This window comes from Tiliqua scincoides, chromosome 6, assembly GCF_035046505.1.
Source record: "Tiliqua scincoides isolate rTilSci1 chromosome 6, rTilSci1.hap2, whole genome shotgun sequence".
NCBI classification, from domain to species: Eukaryota; Metazoa; Chordata; class Lepidosauria; order Squamata; family Scincidae; genus Tiliqua; species Tiliqua scincoides.
The window spans coordinates 8,885,445-8,892,417 of record NC_089826.1 but is presented as its reverse complement, the minus strand read 5'-3'; the positions used below and the strand labels follow the sequence as shown (position 1 = coordinate 8,892,417).

The window sequence follows — 6,973 nt, the reverse complement described above, 5'->3', positions numbered from 1 at the left end:
TCTAGTGGCTGAATGCAGTATATGTCCATGCTGGGAGACCCAGAAGTGCGTCTTTTCAGCTATTTTGAGCCCCAAGAGGCTGAGGAACCACATGGGCTGGACAAAATTCTCCAGAGGGACAGATTTGGCCCATGGGCTGGGGTTTGCAGATTCCTATACTATATGGTTGGCAACCTTCAGTCTCGAAAGACTATGGTATAAGCCTACAGCACCCAGTATTCCCAGGTGGTCTCCCATCCAAGTACTAACCAGGCCTGACCCTGCTTAGCTTCTGAGATCAGACGAGATCAGGCATGTGCAGGGTAACAGTTGCTACTTATACTACTACACTACTATCTATCTATCTATCTATCTATCTATCTATCGACAGATAGATAGATAGATAGATAGATAGATAGATAGATAGATAGATAGATAGATAGATTAAAGTATACTATACTACTATACTAGATAGATAGATAGATAGATAGATAGATAGATAGATAGATAGATAGATAGATAGATAGATAGATAGATAGATAGATTAAAGTATACTATACTACTATACTATACTACAGTTCCTATACTACTCAATGTGATCTTTGGATGGTTGAGACTGTTTGGGATAGCATGAGGGTTTTTTGACCCAGTCTACATAAAAGCGACAAAAAGACTCAATTTTAGTTCCCTTTTGGCTTGCGTGAAACTACTAAGAAATATTAGTACAGATGGAGAAACCAATGTAAAAATAATTGAACCGAACACATTGGTTGAATTGTGGCAAACCAAAGCCCTGCCAAGTGCTAATATCAATTTGGGAGGCATTTTTCCTATGATGATTTGGTGTATCATTTTATCCAGTAAAGGTCAGTTCGGAGAGATTACCAATGATCTTGTCTGATGTTGGAAGCTAAGCAGGGTCAGGCCTGGTTAGTACTTGGATGGGAGACCGCCTGGGAATGCCGGGTGCTGTAGGCTTATACCATAGTCTTTCGAGGCTGAAGGTTGCCAACCAATTCAAAAGCAAAAAGCGGCTGGTGGGCATGGGGGAGGGGGGAGATGTGGCAAAAACCCCTCCAGAGGGTCAGAACATAATGAAGATTATACCTCAATATTGGGATTATGATGTTAGTTCTTGATTTCAATAAAAGTGGATAGAGATCTTTTATATCAGAGACACAGTTAAGCTATAAGGACAGAGTAATCTCCTGGGAATTATGCACAGAAACTTAACATCATTTTTATTGGATGGCTGATGAACTGGAAAACTCCAGGATAGCCTGGCTTTAATTTGTAATCTTAATATAAATCGGTGGGGGGGTGAGTTGGGGGAAAGGATAAGGAAGGGACTTTTCTAGCCTGGTAACATGGAAACAGTGCAAGAGGGGAGGTGGCCATTGGCATATGCAGGGTGTATAATTTTCTCTCCCCCCTCCCAGATCTACCCATCTGTCTCCTGTCTTCAGATCTATCTATCATTGCCCCCCCCCCCATTTTTTTTTTAAACAAGGTTTAACAGCGACACAAGCAACAGAAGAGATAATGTTAACACAATTTTTTTGCCTCCACCTCCCAGGCAGATGACCTACAATAAATCTCCTTAAAAGCAATCATTTTCCTTAATACAGAATGACTTCAGCTCAACCAACAGCAGATTGCTCCTTGGGTATGGCAGTGTGAAGAGAGACCGGCCATGTAAGTCAATCACCTTGGGATTAACTTCCTCCACTCTCTCATTGGTTTGAAAACCCTCTGGACTGGGTGGCAGAGAATGAATGGCAGGGGGTACACCTGTTATACCAGAGGGGAAGGTGTGTTAAATCTTGTGTAGAGAAAGCAACGGATGCCTTTGGCATCAGAAAGCCTTTGCAAATCTATTTCCTTTTCACAAGCCCCATCCCAAGGTGATGTCTTGTGAAACTTGGGAATGGAGAGGTGGTGGAGATGGCAGTCAGTGGTTTGTGAACATACACACTGATTGCTCATGAAGCCCACTGGGGTGTTTTTGCATCATTAGCAGGATCTAATTTTTTTTTTTTTTTTGCTTCTTTTCAAAATCCTTCTCATAAACCACATTTACTGTGAAACTTTTGACCTACGAACTGCCTTCTTCCATATGTGGCACTTCAGACACTGTGTTCTGCACCAGAAGTCCTGCTCCAGGTCACTTCACTGAAGAAGATTTGGTTGATGGGTCCTAGGGCTTCCCCTGTAGTGGCACCATCACTGAAATCCACCAGGTCCAAAAATATATATACTCTGCAGGCCCTCCATGCACCAGCCCAGCAGACTCCTAAGGAGGTGCAAATATGCTTTACGGCCGACACAGGCTGGCACAAGGGACGATTTTAGAAATGGGCGATGTCAGAAATCCAGGTGCAAGGGAGGGCACCAGGATGCAGGTCTCTTATTATCTGGTGTGCTCCCTGGGGCATTTGGTGGGCTGATGTGAGATACAGGAAGCTGGACTAGATGGGCCTATGGCCTGATCCAGTGGGGCTGTTCTTATGTTCTTAACTACAATTCCCAGGAAGCCTTGCAGGTCTCTTGTTATCTGGTGTGCTCCCTGGGGCATTTGGTGGGCTGCTGCGAGATACAGGAAGCTGAACTAGATGGGCCTATGGCCTGATCCAGTGGGGCTGTTCTTATGTTCTTAACTACAATTCCCAGGAGGCCTTGCAGGTCTCTTGTTATCTGGTGTGCTCCCTGGGGCATTTGGTGGGCCGCTGTGAGATACAGGAAGCTGGACTAGATGGGCCGAAGGCCTAATCCAGCGGGGCTATTCTTACGTTCTTATGCTCAGGGCGCAGTTAGGATTGCACCCTCCAAAAGACTTCAGCCTAAACCAATCTTGATTTTATTCTACTCTGATTTGCCAGACATATAATAAATATTATTATATGGCATGGAGGTCAGCTGATGATAGAGGATCATCACTGCTGGCCACACCAAGAGCAGTTTTTTGTATTCTGACCAAGACAATTCCCTGCTTCACCCTGAAAAATTGCCGTCCAGAAATTCTTGGAATGGACAGAACAGCTTTTCTGCCCATTATCCTTGCTCTACACAATCTCCCATGCACTGATGGAAACTTTAGGTGACTTTAATGGTATCTCCCAATTTTATGTAGGCTAAGGCAAGATCTCTCTTATCAGGAGTTTCAATCAGCTTTTATCTCCGACGAGGCCATTTGTCTTTCCTGATTTTATTCAGCCTTTCCCACAGAGTTCCTCCATTTTGTCATAACTCCCTGAATGGCAACATAAAAAAGATATTTACCCATGTCTTTCTCTTCATAGTCACATGATGATTGAAATAGACCAGTGCTATCGCCATCCTTCAAGGAAAGACCTCTTAACTTCTAAACGGTGGTGTCCGACTGGATTTATTGGTGCGAAAGAAGAGGAGTAAAGCATCGTTTACATAAATAACATGGAGTAGACGTACTATCAGGAATGACTAAATGCTGTGGAGTTGACACATTAAATCAATCAGCGAGACCCCTGTGAATGAGAAATGGGTTGGCGATCGTCTCAACAGCCCACATCATGTCTGTCATAATATCCCTCTAGTTCATGATGAGGTAACAAAATACTCAACGTTCATGGAACAGCTGCTTTCATAAGGACAGCAATAATGAAAAGTGCTCCCAGAATTCCTCAAGACTTGCATGGCAAAACAAAATTTCCAGGGAGAAAATTAAAATGCCAAGAAGATTTATCCTTCCCTATGCAGATGTCCTGTCGTCCAGAGCATTGAAATATGAAGTGTGGGTACAGAAAGAAAGAAAGAAAGAAAGAAAGAAAGAAAGAAAGAAAGAAAGAAAGAAAGAAAGAAAGAAAGAAAGAAAGAAAGAAAGAAAGAAAGAAAGAAAGAAAGAAAGAAAGAAAGAAAGAAAGAAAATTTTTTCTTTTAAAATGCACAAAAACAACAGACAATTTTTTTTCAGGGAAATAGCTTAGAACCGATGGACCAGGGAGATAAGTGACAGACTTTGATCTAACACAGTCAGGCATCTTCTAAATAAATACATTTTTTTATTAACATGAAAGGTGATTGAAATAAATCACTGTTCAACCGGTGCTTAGCTTTCGGAGATCTGGTTACAAATTGCTGATTGAAGTATGTCATTTAGCAAACTAAATAAGGGTGCAATCCTAACCCCTTATGTCAGTGCTTTCCAACTTTCCAGCACTGACATAAGGGCAATGAAGGTAAGGGAACAATGATTGCCTTACTTTGAAGAGGCCTCCGTGAGTGACACCCAACTGCAGGATGCAGCACATGTCCCATTGGCACCGCTATGTCAGTGCTGGAAAGCACTGGCATAAGGGGTTAGGAATCCACCCTAAAAGGACTAACTTCAAAATTCCTTTTTTTCCTTATTACCGTCCACTTTTAACAGTAATACTAAGGGTGGATCCACACCCTTGATGACTGCCATATCAGAAGATGATTTGTGTGTGTAAATGAATCAACACTGCTCTCTCGTGCTAAGAAAATTTCCATATCTGTGATGTCACTCTAGAGGCATTGCTTCTGCAGATGTAAAACAGCAACTTAAATGCACTTATAAATATAATTGCAGGAAGATTATTTTTGTGTGGTATTTTACTGATGAAGATGTGTATTGATAAAATACTGCAAAAAAAGCCACTCCTCTTGTGATTTTATGACCTAGTTGTTTCTAGGGTCTTTCCCGAGTGCAGCAACAAATGTGAACATCACGGATCACATGCACACAAAACACTATGTCCAAAGAGAATCTCGATAAAATCATATGTACATTCACATTTCTTTGCAGGGTTTCATCAATAACCACATATGTCATGCGGAGGAGAGAAAATGTGCAAATGAAGGAAAAGAAAGCTGCAGCAAAGTTATACACGCTCCAATTCTGGAATTAATTTTAGAAATTTTCCTTGTTAACACATTTTTGCCCGGTCCATAGGTGTACACTTTTGGTCCCTGTTGCGTATATGCAACTTTGGGCAGAAATGGTTTAAACAGGAATACACGGCAGTAAGCCCCATATGTCAATATAAGAACAGAAGTGGGGAATCCAACCATTCCTAAAGGAATCCCGTTCTGCAATTTCACCCTTGGTCATGCCCTCCCTTCCCCAGTACTCGGAGATAAGCTTTTATGTGGTGCTTGTGGTCACATTCGGAGGAGCTTTCCCACTGTCTCTTTCTAATCCTCCTATTTACTATTCTGAAGCTTCTTCAGTTTCTGCTTCTCTCTCCTTGTAAACCCCTAATCCCAAAAGATTTCTGCAAAGTGATAACTGATAAATAAACAGCTAGATTACCGCTCTTTGGAACATTGTCCTAATTCTGCACCTTATGCTCCAGCGATATATGAAGTAGAAACTGCAGACCTGAAAGAAGGAAATCCCAGAAGTTCTGGCCCAGTTCTCACATGACACAGATTTCACTCAAAATTTGGTTTACCAAAAGATTCAGCAGCTTTTTCACAAGAAGATCAGAGAGGTCACACTTTCAAGAATTCTCACACACACACCCCACTCCCACCATTTTTGTTGCATTTATAGGAAAAGAACCATAGGTCAGTGGTGCAACACATGTTTTGTGAGCAAAAAGTCCCTTTCCCAGATTTTTGCCATAATTGGCAGGGTGCCCCAGCCAATTCATGCACCCAACTGTGTCACAATGGAACCTTGAAGAATGAGGAAGGATGGAGTCTGATGAAGGTCACCTGTCACAGCAATAGCCCATCTCCAGAGCCCCAGCAAACAGCACTATGAGCCACTACTCAGGTGGCTGGTACCTCAGTTTCTCCAGCAATGGGGAAATTGCACAGATCTCTGGCAAAAGGTTGCACAGCCTGCCATGATCTATTTAGCCAGAAGGGTGATGGAGCAAAGGATGTCAGAATTTTATGTCAGAATGCCAGATGCAAGGGAGGGCACCAGGATGAGGTCTCTTGTTATCTGGTGTGCTCCCTGGGGCATTTGGTGGGCCGCTGTGAGATACAGGAAGCTGGACTAGATGGGCCTATGGCCTGATCCAGTGGAGCTGTTCTTATCAAGGATGGTTAGCAATATCTCTTCTGGTGAAGGAGGAGACTTCTGCAAGGAGGTAAGGAGAAACCAGAAGTATCCAGAACCCTCTCCCCTCCCTACTTGGAGGTGAGGGGGAAGGGATAGTAGAGCAACTGTCTAGATGGTCAGCATTTCTGCCTGCCCCCTCCCTTCCATGGCAGGGGGCATCCACTAAAATTGAGTGTTGGAAGAGTTAGAACAGACAAAGGGAAATATTTATTTACCAGCCTGTAATTAGTCTGTGGAACTCCTCGCTACAGGATGCGGTGATGGCACCTGGCCTTTAAAAGGGAACTTGACAAATTTCTGAAGGAAAAGTCCATCACGGGTTACAAGCCATGATGTGTATGTGCAACCTGTGTGATTTTTAGCTACCTCAGAAGGCCGGATGCAAGGGAGTGGTGCAGGTGTCTTATTTTGTGTGTTCCCTGAGGCATCTGGTGGGCCACGGTGAGATACAGGAAGCCTGACTAGATAGGCCTTTGACCTGATCCAGCGGAGCTCTTCTTATGTCACGATAGTGAAAACCAGAACTTCCACTGAGGGCATCTCGGACAAAACCTGGTTATAATTTGCAAACTTATTTTGCCCACTTCCCATAGGGCTGGCCTGTGCATCTTGTGACTTCACCATGCTTCATGCAACATCCACTTACAATGCTCCCCCCCCCCCCCAGGAAAGGATCAAACTCCTGGTTTAACTTCTCACTTGGAATACAAGCATTGGGGGACAAAGCAGGCCACCAAACTGACCAGGAGGGCAACGGTAGCCAGGAACAATTTTTAAAAGGCCTCTCCCCAACCTCTGTACAATATATTTTTAATCAAGAAGCACAGGTTAATCCTGGCTTTTGAAATATATAATAATCCTCGAACCGTGTTATACTTTTCAGATATTTCATTTAAAAAAAAACACAAAAAAAACTGTAAT

At 43.0% G+C, this 6,973-nt stretch overlaps 1 pseudogene; it reads right to left on the bottom strand.

Moving 5' to 3' along the window:
* Positions 1-200: 200 nt before the first annotated feature.
* On the bottom strand, positions 201-320 carry LOC136656531 (5S ribosomal RNA; annotated as a pseudogene).
* Positions 321-6,973: the final 6,653 nt, after the last annotated feature.